Genomic DNA, 15,221 nt, shown 5'->3' with positions numbered 1-15,221 from the left:
AAACTAAGAGTATTGTTCCTAAAGAGGAAATCTGCCAGAAAAATTTGAATCCTCTGACTTTTCTCCTATGCTCTGATTCAGTGTAGAAAAGAGAACAAGAAAAAAAGCCATCACAACTGACGTACATTTCAAATTGAAAACACTAAGAAAAAGGAAAGCATTTTCCAGAGCCTGAACACACATTGCCGTTTTCCAGTACTAACTGCTTGCTTTCTAGCAGAGAATTCTTCACCAGAAAGCCTTACGGCTGCTTTCACATGCTTTCTGCTACAGGCATGTCAGGAACTCACGGTTGTGCACAGATGAAAGCCCCAGAGCACAGGGCACAGGCCAACCCCACATACAGGTCAGTTATAACCGATACCTCCCACATTACTGGGGGATTCGGCTTCTCCGTCGCTTTATGAGGCATACTACTGAGAGAATTCCCAGGAAAGCTCCCAGTCTATATTTAGTGAACTTTTTCAGATATGGAGAGGTCATGAACTTCCTTACTTTGGTGTGACAGAGTGAAATCTACAGGCTGCAAGCTAAAGATAAGGCTGGCTGGAGGCCGTTGCTGTCTTCCAAGCAGAAAGTATTTCCAACTCGCAAGCCCCATGCTCCTTCAAAATGAAGCAGGAAGGGAAAAAATCAAAGTTCTGCTGGATATTCCTGTATCAGTGCTAACACAAGGGAGAGGCAAGAAACCTCTTCATTTAGTTCTCAAATTTAAAAAACGGACTGTTTATACAAGAACATGTAAGAGATTGCACGACCATAAAGTAGGTGGGGGGACGAACGCTGCACACACACTGGGCTCTGGAGGAAGAGGGATTATGTTCTCCCGGCTGTCATGAATCAGACACTGACTCACAGCAACGCTCTGGGCCAGGCCAAACTTCTGTTCCAAGTTCGCATGCATGGATTTCATCAGGAGGTTTGCACTGAGCAGTAAAATTTAGCCCTAATAACATTTTATGTTGCTGGATGACTTGCACCTCTTCCACCCTTCCTATTTTGTACGATTTCTTTCTGCTTATAAACAGCACATACATTTTGATACTAGGAACATAGTTCTCATCCTGTCTAGAAATATAAAATGTAACAAGAATTAGCATAAAATTTTGTAATTTGGGAGAAGAGCAATATTTTAGACACAGTGATGAGGAATAGAATCATAGATTCATCTCAGTTGGAAGATACCCCCAAGATCACCAAGTCCAACCATCAGCATGCCCTGCTGAGTGCCATCACTAAAACATGGCCCTTGGTGACATGTCCACACATCTCTTAAATACCTCCAGCAATGGGGACTCTACTGTTTTCTTGGGCAGCCTCTTCCCATGACTGAATCCTCATGCTTAGGAGAGCTTCCTTCAACACCCACAAGCACAATTTGAAGTAAAAACACCAATCTTGATGAAGTTTCCCTTTGAGAAGAAGATCCTCCAGTATAGACACTGATGTCAGCAATGTCAACACTCAGCACCCAGGCTTGGGGAGTGATTGCAGAGTGCAGCCTCACCACCCAGCCTCCCCTCTCAGCCTCTGAAACACCTTCTGTGCACTGTAGGAAATGCTTTATACAAAAGCTGCCACTTCCCTTGAAATGCCATATAAATTTTTTTTTTTTCTTCACAAAGCAGAAATCTGTTCACTAGCTAGTTTTATGTAAAACCTGATTGTTTGGAGTCTTCCTAAGCTTCAGGAGTTCCAAAATACATTTGTTAAACAGTCCGGGACTCAAATCTTTCAGACCTCTCAAATTACATATCATTTTCAGACAGTTTCAACGTGAGATCAAATTTAACACTGTGAGAACCAAATACTCTCTTAAATTATAAAGATAATAAAAGAAGAAAAAAGAAAGAAAAGCAGTCATGAACTCTGGAATGTTTCATGCCTGCTATGAGAGGCACAATGTGCTACAATACCATGTAAGAGTAAGCCTATATGGGCTGTTCTCTGCACTGGTCTGTAAAGTAAGAGCAAAAGGAAATGTCTTCATGCAGTTAATTCAGAACATGTCATGTTTTGTAAAATGGCACAGATGAGTTAGAATTTAGCACAGTGATGTGTTACAGTGACCCTTTATACCCTTTATACCCTCTTCTACACACTAAATATATTAAAGATTACTGTTTGACTCTTGCAATTGGTCTTACCTGGATGGCTGATATAAAAGGTTTATAAAGAAAGAAAAAACTTAATTGAAAGTTTTATAATTCCACCACTTTGATAAACTGCACTGCATGTGTCTCCCAAAATTCATGGGGAGAAAAATACATCTTCAATATTACTGCTGTTTCCATCAGAAAGTAAAATCTGTGCTGAAGTTTTCATACATATGCTCAAAAAAGAGAAATACCAAAGTGAAATAATTAAGATCAGTATATCAATGACATATTGATGAAATGATGATGAAAACATCAGGCATAGTTGCATACGTATTTATGTTTGCAGATAGTTGGACATGGGCCACAATGGAAAAGATGCCTCCACTTTGATCCACAACATTATCATGATCAAAAATGGTAAAAACAACAACAACAAAAAATCCCAATTATTTCTGCTTTTGGATTTTATACTTAAGGACCCAAAGAATTTTACAAGGAAAGCTGCATTTGAAGGCAGTTTTATTTGAGTGCATCCAAAATAAGAAAGGCCTTCGGGCAGTTACTCAAAGTGCCCTGCAGGGAGAAGCAAGCAGCCAGGGAGCAAATGTGTGGACAGGGGTGTCCCACATGTAAGACATGCCCACAGCCCTAACCTGTGAGTGCAAAGCTAGCTACCTGTAATTCTGCACCAGGATTATCCACATCTGAATGTCATGCCAGCTGAGTGAAATGAGAAATGCTTTTCATACCTGCAATGGGCTGAAGCCTGGTCCCTGTGCCAGCCACATCCCTGTCCTTGCATGGGCTCTGCCCCCATGCCCCTCTACCCCTCCTGGCCACATCCAAAGGCAAAACAAGAGAACGAGAGAGGGCTTCGGGCCAGAAGTAAACATCAGTGTGCTCTAACCAGCAGCAGAAGAGTCTGGGGAAATGACACAAACCACCACCACTGCAATCACTTCAGAGGCTTGGGGTTTTTGTCCCACACTGAGAGGCCTGAAGGGACTAAATTATAGGGATGGGGCCTGGGTTAGCCAGGGGGAGCAGAGGGGAGGGCGTATACAGTAGTATTCAGAAAAGAAAAGAAAAAAAGGGAAAAAAAGACAACATCATTACTAATAGATCTCCATCCGTTAAAAGATAAACTCATCGTTTCTGCTGAACTCTGAAAAACACAGTTTGTCTTCAGACTACAACTCACAGCTCAGATTTTCACAACACATCAGTCACCACAAGATAAGCACAGGTTTTTGTGCCATTAACTCAAATTTAGCTTTAGGTTATTGCTGTCTTCATAACTTTTTCCTGTTTCAAATCTTAAAGGAGAAACGGGATCAGAGAAAGGTTATTTGAGACTTCTGTTTCATGCATTCCCTTTTGATTACAGACTAAATCCAAAAGAGACTCCTCGAAGGCCAAGATAAACGTGCAATCACATAATTGGTTCTGGCTCCAGCAGCTCTGCAGTCAGTAGAAAGTGCCCGTGCCCCCACCCAGGCTTACCCTGTGCTTCAAGGGGTGTTAATCCCTGCTCACTATTTGCCTGACAAGCCATACACATACCCTATAGAACTGTTATGCCAGGCACAGGCAGCAATGGTGGACGCACAACGAAGAACCCTCATCTTCTGCCAACACATTTGTAAGGCACGCTTGCACTGCTCTCCTCACTTGCTCCAACTCACTTCCAGCAAGCATTTTAACCTGACCTAAAAGGCCATGTTCTCATCTCAAGAGATTCCTGCATGCTCTGTCTTCACAGTGGAGCAATATTAACAAACATTTGCAAATTTTTAAATGCCAAATAAACAAGAACCACTTAGGAAGGAGAGCAAATAGATGAAGTTCAGAAATACACTTCATGCATATCCCATGAGAGGAGTCAAGAGGAAAACAGTCATTTTGCTATAAAACAGGTACTGTGCTATGACACAGGGCAGTTGGCACGTATGAATAAATAATGGCAGTGTCATTATGCATTAAATGTCCATATAATAGTTAGTTCATGAGTTTATATAACTCCCTTCTTCACTAAATGAGAGCACACTCAATGCACACAGAGGAATTAACTGCAAGCAACTAAAAGGAAACTTTCAGACTTAATGCAAATGACTTCAGGGATGGCTGGGATAAATTAAGGAATTGCAGCATAATGTTATTACCAGAAGTTCAGGCCAGCTGTGACATGCAGGACAGAAGCAACTGGAGGTTAGATATGATGATCTCAACTGCACTGCCTGCCCCTGGGAAAATGTCATTGCAAAGGTCTGAGCCTTCCCAGTCAATTCTTCTACATACATTTTTGTTGCATATTTTGTTCCCATGTCTGTTGATTATAATTGCTGCAGTTGAATCAGGACCGCAAGTGTTTCAATTCAAAAACATGAAATCAAGACTAAAATCACTGAGCAGTTCAGGACAAAAGAGGACGCAGGGTTTTCTTCAGCTGCTTTATGACAGTAGAAAGGAGAACCGAGGTACACTAGGGAACGTGGTTCAGTGGACAAATTCACGGCAGGCTGAAAAGTGGCAGCAACAACCTCCCCAGCTTCCCACTCCTTCCTACTTAGAAAAAGTCCAAGGGATGGAAGGTTTTCCAAGCCCTACTCCAAGTGAGGAGTACAACCACACAGACCAAGAACAAGACACCATGGCAGAAAACAAGGATGAATATTACATATCTCTGGGAGGGAATAACATATACCCCAGCCACCATAAACCAGGTGACCTCAGGTAACCGGCCCACAAATGGTCTTCAGTACATTTTTTAAAGCCCTGGAAATATACAAACCAAATACCACACCACTGCTGAGCAGTCATGTAGACACACAGCATTCCCACTGTCTGTTAGAGAACAGCAGGAGCAATTCCCAGCAAAAGGCTCCTCTGAGGCGTGCAGCATAAACCCACATCTAAGACCCGCTCCATAAATGCTATTTCTATAGAAGGTAAGAAATGCAGAGGGGGAACGCAGTCTTCCTAAGGGTCAAGAACGTTCATGGAGCCATCCTGTGCGCCCATTTGTTTGAAGGATGCTTAAGACAAAGCACCCCCCAGTCACCTGAGCTTTGGCATTCCCTCTCCTGCCACCACTGGGCTGCCAAGGCCACCTCCACAAGTCTGTCCAACCCACAGGAACATTTTAGCATTCACCCTGCGGATACCAAAGGAGCTCTGGCAACATATGGCTCCAGCTCAGCGAATGCTCTGCCTGGCTATGATGAAGCTTTGATCGTAAGTCCAACAATCCTTAAAAATCTATATAATTACTCATTTTGCAACAGGTCTTGCAGGAGAACATCAAGCTGCTCTACTAACTTACTGGCTCTGTTGCTACTGACACTTCTTAAACATTAACAATTAAATAAATAAAGCAGGAATAGCAGCCACTTCTGGAAAACGACTTATTTTTCTCTCCCAAAAACACAGGAGTCTGAAGCACACATAACCGGAGGGAACTTGTTTTTAAAGCTGTCAGCAGCAAAATCAACAGTGAAAAGACAGGTTCCACCCAATTAAGTTTTCAGAGGGAATTAAGCATGTACCCCACATTGACAGGAAGTGAGTCCATGGACAAAGCAAATAAAACGCTTTGTCTACTTTGCTCCAAATCTTAAAGTATTATTAAAGTGGCTTTTGCTGTGTACACAAGTTATAAAGATAATTACATTCAGAAAATGCAAACAAAACGAAATCTGATTTAGTCAAGTCTTTAAAATACCATAGGATGGCTGGACAAATAGAGCTATGGGTACATTAAAATGCAGTTACTGATGCACACTGTAGAAAGCTGATCCACCTCATACCCAAGTAAGTCACGCAATATGGAAACCACGACCAAAATGACAAAAACCAACACACATGTAAGTGAGCTGCCTCGGTTAGCTGAGTTCACTGCATTAGACAAAGGAAACTCACATTTCATAGCAAACGGGGTTTTGCCATTTGTAGAATTTCACAGCACTCCATTGACAAAGCTGAACGCTTTGCCCCAGTCTGGTCTTTCAGCAACAAAAAGTGGTATAAAACAACAAAATCTAATAGTTCTGCAGGTCATTCATTTTATTTGAAATTAATCCCTTTGAAATTCATCCTTTCCCCACAATAAATCACAGAACATCCCAAGTTGGAAGGGGCCCACAAGGATCATTGAGTCCAACTCCCAGCTCCTAACAGGATCACTTAAAATCCAAACCCAATGTCTGAGTGGTGTCCAGATGCTCCTTGAACTCTGGTACGCAGGGCCGTGCCCACTGCCCTGGGCAGCCCATTCCATGCCCACCACCCTCTGGTGCAGAACCGATTCCTGACATCCAACCTGAACCTCCCCTGTCATTCTGACTCCAATATCTAGAACTAACAAAGCAGAAATAAGCAGGACTTACTCCTAAAGTACGTAATACACCAGTGAAGTTGCACGTGCAGAGCCCAGGGCTGGGAGCGCAGGCACCTCGCTGCAGGCACAGCAGGACATGCTGCAGTAAGAAGGGCAAAGGAAATGCACAGATGGGACGCAGCAAAGTGCTGCCTACACTCTTCCAATTTCCTTCTGTCCTCTGCTGGTTACAATTATTCTCTCAATTAAATGCCTGTCGCACCTACATGTCATACAGTTACACTCATGAGCCTTGTGCTGCCTCTTGACTCAGTTTTGTTTTTATTGGCTTGCATGTTAAGCAAGCTCAGCTTTGCTTCTTTTCTTTTTTTTTTAATGCTTATGATGAATCAGTTCCTCCTGCAGGAACCAGCTATGGCCACTCCACTGCAGTGCACTCAAGCTTCCCTTCCTGGTCCCTCAGTGCACATCCGTCCCAGCAGCGCAGCGTCCAGCTGGAGCACAGAGATTTAAGCAACAAAGATGATTCCAAAACACAGAAAGGCTGTGTTCAGAGCTGGCGTTGCAAAAAGAGATCTGCTGTAGTTCTCTACATTCTGCAGTTTCTACCAATTTCCGCACGTTCCTGGCTCTATTAAAAACACTGAGGTACTTTTGTCATTGATTTAGACTGAAACGCATATTTCTAAATCTAACAGAATTGCATGCCAGTTCTTTCCCCACCTTGCCTGGTAAGAATATGTTTCCTCTACATCCAAAAAACCCCAACCAATTAGGGATACAGATGAACAGAGGAGGGCATGAGGGATATCTGATTGCAGCTTTTTATTTTGCTTTCAGGCGTTGCTTCTTTTTTCAACCCCATTATAATTATTTTTATTTTGAGCTCAGAGCTATCATCATACATCAGGAGACTCTGGAGGAAAAAACCACATCGTTTCTTTGCAAGAACGGTGCTTTGGCAATAGACTTGGGAGTACCTGCCTTTAATTTCAAAGTACATTTAACGTAATGCTGTATAAATAATAAGAACTGCCCCTCAAGAACGCCGGAGACCTTTGTTTGAATGAAACGAGCAGGAGGCTGAGCTCCTTCTGCACTAACAGCGTCTGATGGGAACGCTCCTACCAGAAAATGTGCAGTAATAACCCCACATTTTATAACCTCCAGTGTAAAAAATGTGGTGGTGGTAAATAAATAAATAAATAAATAAAACCATCACAGAGAAAGTAATTTTTCATGAAATTCTGTGCCTCCCAAAAGCCCACAAAAGCTTTCAGTGTTAAGCACTCTTATAGACGCTGTTCAACCTCTGTTTAACTAAATGGATGAAATTACCAAAAAGATACAGTGAAAAAGCACAAGTGCTGCTCACGACACAGTCCAAACATTAAATGGGCATCAATAGCCTCTGCCACAAATACACATGTTCTAAATGCTGAATGTGACTTCATGCAGCACAGCAGCGTGCAGAGCTGCTCCTGAAGCCTCAGACACCGCACATCTGCAAACCAGCAACAGCACAAGAGCTTTCCAGCTCAGGATGCTGAAGCCAAGCAGATGATGCTCAGTAATAACAAAGGAAATGTTACTGCACTTCCTATGTGTACGAATAACCTGAATCCCTTGTAACATCTACTTTGCAGTCCTGTTCTTTGTTGCTCACTTAAGGTCTCTCAATCTGTCCCAGGATGAGGGCAAAGCTGAGGGGTGGCAACTCTGCAGTGAGACACATACGAGGGGATCTCACTGTGATCACCCTCTGCTCCCTGACTTAAATGCACTTGTGAAATTAACTGCAAACTCTCTTGCAACAGAATTTCTGTTAAAGCAAACCTTCCTAAACACAGAAAGGATTTACCAATTTTTTTTGTAAATTATTTTAAATTATTATTTTTAACCACTTTTTCAGTGTTTGAAATAGCAATCCCACTCCAACCTGAGTCTACCACAGAATTCTTGATTTCACTGGAAAAATAAGAAGTCACACCACTGAGTCTTTTTTTCCTTTTGCAATAGTTTATTGGCAACATTTAGCCTGACGTCTTCCTTCCACAGTGCAAAGCTCTGCACATGATTACAGAAACTAAGGAGAGGGTCTCCAAAAAAAGTAACACCGGCTTAATGCAATTGATCATCCATAAGTGACTTTGCTAATAAATAAAAGTAAGAAATGCCTGAGCTATCCATCAAGAAGAATGCAATGGATGATATTACAAGGGAAGGATGGGGAGAGTATCGGGAAAGCAGCCACCTTTGATGGTAACGGGAGTCCCATTGCTGCCCTCTGACAGTGACAGCCCTACCCCACACAGCAGCTGCAGGGATGGGTGCCACCACACCAGGACAAACAGCAGGGTTTTGTGGCCCAGCAGATCTATTTGAAGATATAAAGGGATCTCATCACCCCATCCTCCAGCTCCAGGTATCTTTGTCTGGGACATTTCAGCCAATGTAGACAGAGCTGTGAAATCTCCATTAAAAGCATACACACGCAGCCTACCATTACCAGTACAGGACAAGCAGGTTTTCTAAGCTCAGTCCTTTCTGTGCCCCATTTAGCCCAGTTTCCCTCCATGCTCGATGCTAAGGCTCTGGCCCGTTGCTCCCTCCTGCAGCAGTTACCTGGCTAAAGCAGCAGTGCATCCCAACCAGCTGCACCTCTGTCAAGTCCCAACCACTACACAAAAAAATCAAGGCTTATAAAAGCCAGCTTGCTGTTATCATTGTAAGGGCATTCTCTCCCCATCTTATTAAGGATCTTTTAAACATGTCTTATTTTTAACTCCTCTGCTCCTCCCTTAAAAATGGATACCTCCAGTCCTTCCCCTTCTGTTCTCAGCTATATCACTGAGATAACGTAATGCCTATAAACAGAACATCCTTCAGTCTTCTGTTATTATTATTATTTATTTAACCAAGTTACAAAGCAAGAAGCAGGTAGCATAGAAGCCAACACAATGCATCAATGCAAAAGCAATTAAATATTCACCCGAGGGAAACTGCTGTCTATTGAAAAGAGATACAAGCTTCATTTTGTTGTCATCAAAGAATTAACTAGGGAACATGCCAATAATTTATAAAGGAGTAGACACCAGCATAAATGGTAAGAGGAGGGGAAGATCTATTATCTTCAGAGTTGCAGAGAAGACTATGCTGACTACAAAGTAAGAATTTGTAAACAAGGTCTTAAAATAATTATTGATGGATAACTTGCAGCTCAGACTTGGAAAAATCTCTCCATATTAGTCCTATTGACTTCACTGGGATCTGTAGGTGCACACTATTCAGAACGGTCCCACCATCCCGTTATTTTGTTTGGGTTTTTTTGTGCGTGGTTGGGGATTTTTGCTGGGGGCAGATGGTTGTTTGGGGAGCAGCCCTTCCAAAAAAGGAGGATGATGAACTCCTTACTGCAGTTTCACTTTGACTCCAGTTCAACCTGGTGTGCCACCACACAGCTTTCACTTTTCTCCAGTTCTCCCACAGTGACAAATGTGCAGTTTTCAGTGTCTTCCTTCCTGGTTCCTGCCTTTTTCATAAACAGCAGCAATCCATCCTTGGTCAGCTGGTCACAGGCTGATTGTTCTCCCTTCCCAAACCCCACCAGAATTTCATACCCTGACCACTAAACTTTTAAGCAAAACAATTTATTTCACAACCTTTTTCTCACCAATGTTGTCCACAGGCTACAGGAGTTTCTGGTCCACTTCAAAGCAGTGCTGGCAGGGCCATAACTGAACCTTCTTCTCTGTTCAGCACCAGCACTACCTGGAGGGACTATTATCCTTCTCAGCCTTATTATTGCTTGCCTCTGGCTACAACATCCTACCCTTCTCCATGGGAGCAACCCTACTCGCTTGTCAAGTTCTTCCCCATTCCTGCTGCTGTTTACATTCTCCAAAGCTTTTCCTAGAAGACCACTTGCTCGCCTTACCCCAAACAAACCCTTTTCAAGTTGTTGCTCCAACCCACTCCCAACAGAAAGCTCTGTCCCCTTCCCTATGCAATAGGTGGGGATAGTCCCACATCTCCCTGCCCCTTCCACTCAGGGGAATTCATCAGCCCAACACATGGCAGACTCCCTTTGCAGAGGTAAATCTACAAATTTTATGTTTTAAGATCAAAAAGCATGCTTAAGATGGTACAAGGATAGATTTTGGATTGGTTGCTTATTTAATTGGAGGACCTCCCACCACAACCACCCACTGCTTCTGAAATTGCACCCATTTTACCAAGGAATGGCAGCACTTATCTCCTTAAAGCACTGTTCAAAACTCAGGCTAAGGGTTCTGGAGGGCAGAGGACCACTCAGAACTAGGAGGAAATGGTGAAAATCAGAAATTCGACACATCTTTCCCACCCCCAACCCTGCAAACCTCTAATTTACACTAAAATAAGCCACATTTGAATGCAATGTAATCTAACCAGAGAACAGAAATTGGTTTTAATAAAATAATAAATTTATTATTATGAAATTATAAATTATATAATTTATTAAAATTATAAATAACTAATAATAAAATAATTAAAGATTCACTCTATTCACTGAAAGGATGAATTCCTACTTCAGGCCAGTGGCAATAATGGTAGAGATTATCACAGTGCTAGACAGCACTCTTACTTCTGCTCAGATACTGGCACCTAACCAGCAGATACATCTGAAAGATTTTCCAGCAGTCTATGCTAAGGCTGAGAGTTGTGGATCTGAGTATTTCATTTCACACAGCTTGTAACTTCAAGACTCTAAAAGCCTACATGTATTGGAGTAGCAATATTGGCACAGCAAGAGCTCCAAGAACCTCCACTTTGTGCAAACATCTGAAATGAATAATTAAAAACTTCAGGGAAGTATTAAACTCAGAATCTTTGGATTTGCCGTGTCTGAACTTTTAAGCTGGTGATGTCTGGCCACTCAAGTTTGTGCACTGCCAAGGCGCTTGTTTCTTACATTGGAAATCCGACCCACCATCCCACTTCACAGGTCACTGCCAACCATAAACCATCACACCTACGCCTAAACTTTGTTTATCTGTACCCATGTGCTCTTTTGTTCTTGGCTGTTAGTTCCCTACATCCAGATTTAGTGTTTCATAGAAATTGCCATTTGTGCTACTGTGTATTTGTTCACACTACCGAGAGGAAAAATACTGTAAATTCAGATTTGTCACCTCTAGCTCTGCACTTCCATCTGAAGAATCTACAGAAACAAGACCTCACAGCTGTGAAGCCTCTTTTTTAAGGACACGAACAGCTGCAAGTTCAAAACCCCAAGCTGTCAGCATTGTATGAGCAGCTCTTCTGGCTTCAGAGTCAATGTTAACAACGTTGGATGGGAACGTCAGTACTTGCAGGTGTAAGTATCAGCATTCAACAGGACAGAGTAGGACCACAGAGTCAAATGGAAAATGAGAGAAAACAGCTGAAGATCACTGAACAGCATGTTTGCTTTAAAACACCCTCTCTTTTCCCCCAGTGCTCTGTGCCCACCAGCACACACACTCCCTCCGTCAACCCAACAGACAAACATACACTGAAATCCCCTGGGGAAAAGGACTGGATAAGACCCACACTGGAAAAGAAAGCAATAATAACAAACCAGTGGTACCCAGAGGGGGCATGGTGAAGGGTTATGGTGAGAAGCAGCACATCACCCAGCAAAGCTCCTGGGGAGCAGCACTGTCCAGACTGCAAAACCCCTCTAAAGTGCAGCACTACAAGTATGGGCTGGTGCAGGCACTGGTCACACACACACACACACACACACACACACAAAAGAAATAAGTAAATAAATAAATAAAGCTTTAAGAAAGGATTTTCTGATCTCCAGATTAGCACCCAACAGAAACCTGTGTTTATCTTCCCAGCTCTGTAACTTCAACACAGTCCAGCTCCAGCAGTTAGAACTTTCTTTCAATGGTAAACGACTTGTTTGGAAATTGATAGGTTCACTGCCCTGAAACAATCCTCAGCACTTTGCTGTGCGATGGCAAGGGACAGGTATTGTAACAATAGGGATTACCAAAGTATGAGTTTGAGCATAATGCCAGCAGTGGTACAGAAATCGCTGTGCCTGTCAATCCTGAACTGAAAACATCTTATTTCAGAACTGCAAATGAATGCTTTCTCTCACAGGACTTGGGAATTCGGCACGTGGTGATAACTTGACTGTGTGCGATAGCATTTATGCCAAGATATTATGGATATAATGAAAGATTTCCTTCTTAAACACTTATAAAGAACTGTAATAAGTTTTACTACCAAGTTTACCAATACTGCCAAGCCATTAGCTTCCATTTTACTCAGCAAGTAACAGCCTGCATCGTTATAGGCCTGCATCTGTGCGTAACGTGTAGTCTGCAGGTTGGGACCACCTGACACTGACTGCATCCATGAGGGCATTCCACTAAGGACAGCTTTATTTTTGAAACTGCATTGTATAAATTGCAAAACAATTCCGTTTGTTTCCCCCAACACACCATGGAACAACTCCCTACTTGCAAGCACAACTCTTTTCTTCTTGTACCTTTTAATTAGAGTTACAAAATGTTTATGTTAGAAGGAACAATTGCCACAGTTTCTTTTCAAGCAGCTTCCAGATCTGCTGCAACATGCCTATGTATCTGATTGACACCATTTTCACTACACAGAGGTGGTTATACAACCCTGGTGCTTCTCTCATACTTTTTTCCAGGGCTTTCAGTATTTATTCATGGCATTTCACATGGAACAGTAAGGGATATGTAAAACTAATCACTTCCATCCCATTCCCATTTAGCTACCTGGTTTCAAAGCAGTGGAAAGGGCAGGCATGCAGATCTTGAAACACACATCAGGGAAGTGTCTTGTTGAAACACACAGCTTAAAATCAGTTTCCACAACCATCCACAGCAAAGCTCAGTGTTACTTTATTATGCAACTCAGAAGCAGTGAAGGAATGAAAAAAAATTAGATGCTAAATACAAACACGTTCTTATGCTCCTTTTTAAGTTTATGCTAAAACTTGTTGGGTTTGAAGAGATTATTTCAGCTTTTACAGGTGAAAAACACACATACATATATATATACACATATATATATGTGTATATATGTACACATATATATATATGTGTGTGTGTGTGTACACAATTTTTCACAACATTGATTTTAGTGCCTGGCCTTTAAAAAAAAAAAAAAAAAAAAACACTTGAAATTATCTGGCCCTCATATTGAAAACTGGAGTAAATACCACTGCTGGGAGGAGCTGAGGAGTCCCCAGCCCTTCTTGCAAGAAAGGACAAAGCAGCATTTCTCAACAGCATTCAGCTCCATGGAGCTGAGTACTCCCCAGAGCACAGAGCTCTGTATTCTGCACTGAGTTAAGTAGTACTGTCTCATACAGACACTGCCCAGCTCTTGCAGCAACACACAAGATGTAAGCATTTTGTCCAAAGTAAATATAAAAGTGCATACCTAAGGCCACACAAAGAGGAGCAAGAGAAGTTATTGGTAGGGTTGGGTTTTGTTTTGTTGTTGTTGTTTTCTTAGGGGTTTTTTTTCCATGCATGTGCTTACTTTTGCACATAGCAAGCGGCTGCTCTGTAAGATCACATACCGGTGTAAATGGAGACCTGTAACAAGAGGATGCAATGGATAGGATCCACTGCAGTAGACGCAGACAACTGGCAGTGTATATGTGCATGCTGAAGGACGGCTGTGCAGCTGCAGGCGTGCTGCAGCCAGCTCCCGGACTGTAAAAATCAGCTATTATATATGGCTGCTTGACGATAAGGTGAATCACACCTTAGAACCATGTATTTCTCTACATCGACTCTGAAGGGAGCCTCTGGTACCCAAATCACCTGTAGACACCAAATAGCTACATTCGTACTTATGCTTGCTCCTGTCAAAGTTGACTGGTGTGATGGAGGTGAAGATAACATTATCTCAGCATGAAGATATCAGTTCTCAATGTCAGTAGAAGAAAGAGCTGCAATCAGAGCTTTGTGCACTGGATAGCAACAGTGTTGAAAGTAAGAAAGTGCTACAAAGCACCTAAAGCTGCCCAAGAGAAACCAACAATCACACAGATATTCTCTTAAACTGGATATTAATTACTACTTGAAATCAGCACTTGGAATACAAAACAAGACCAAAGATGTTGGTGATGGCAATTTATAGACGCTGAAATTATATCTAGTAGGAGCAAGCTCTGTATGGTTCAATACTGACACATATGAACCCTTGTACTGCAATATTCAACATCACTCTTCTCTCTGAGGCAACACTATCGTCCCTCCTTCCCCTGAACACCTTTGTACATGCTTCCACCTCAGAATGAGTGGTTTAAGCTCAGGGTATTCTCACAGCACATGGCTGCTGCTCCAACACAGCCCTGTCATGCTCAGAGCCCAGAGGTGCATGCACTCCTCCAGCTAGTGCTGCCTGACTCATTTGCAGAGTATGGTGTAAGCTGATGTGGTATTTGATTTATTGTTGGCTTCCTAGTGCAAAGATACACCTTTAATGAGCAAGCAGCACATTCACCCAGAGCAATGACACAGGGTTTGGTTTCTTTCGCAATGATTCACATTTTGTATCATGCAAGTTCATATCTAACACATGTTCTGATTTTACCAAATAAAAAAAGGTATTACTCGTCACAAGATAGTAAAGAGTTTTATGATTATTATTATGAAGTTTATTAAAACATATTGGCTTTTGGGGGATGAATATTAATCTTGTGAAATAGCAACACAAGGTGGAATCTGGATGGTTTCCAACAAGAAAAACATAAGATGTTCCAT

The 15,221-nt window shown here is 42.1% G+C and overlaps 1 protein-coding gene across 33 annotated transcripts in view; it reads right to left on the bottom strand.

Annotated features, from left to right (window-relative positions):
- The window catches only part of PARD3 (par-3 family cell polarity regulator), a 434,005-nt gene that overhangs the window by 400,839 nt on the left and 17,945 nt on the right, over positions 1–15,221 (bottom strand). The window lies entirely within an intron of this gene.

This window comes from Gallus gallus, chromosome 2 (assembly GCF_016699485.2).
Source record: "Gallus gallus isolate bGalGal1 chromosome 2, bGalGal1.mat.broiler.GRCg7b, whole genome shotgun sequence".
Classification (NCBI taxonomy): domain Eukaryota; kingdom Metazoa; phylum Chordata; class Aves; order Galliformes; family Phasianidae; genus Gallus; species Gallus gallus.
Note: the sequence above shows the minus strand (reverse complement) of the source record. Positions and strands in the feature narration are given on the sequence as shown.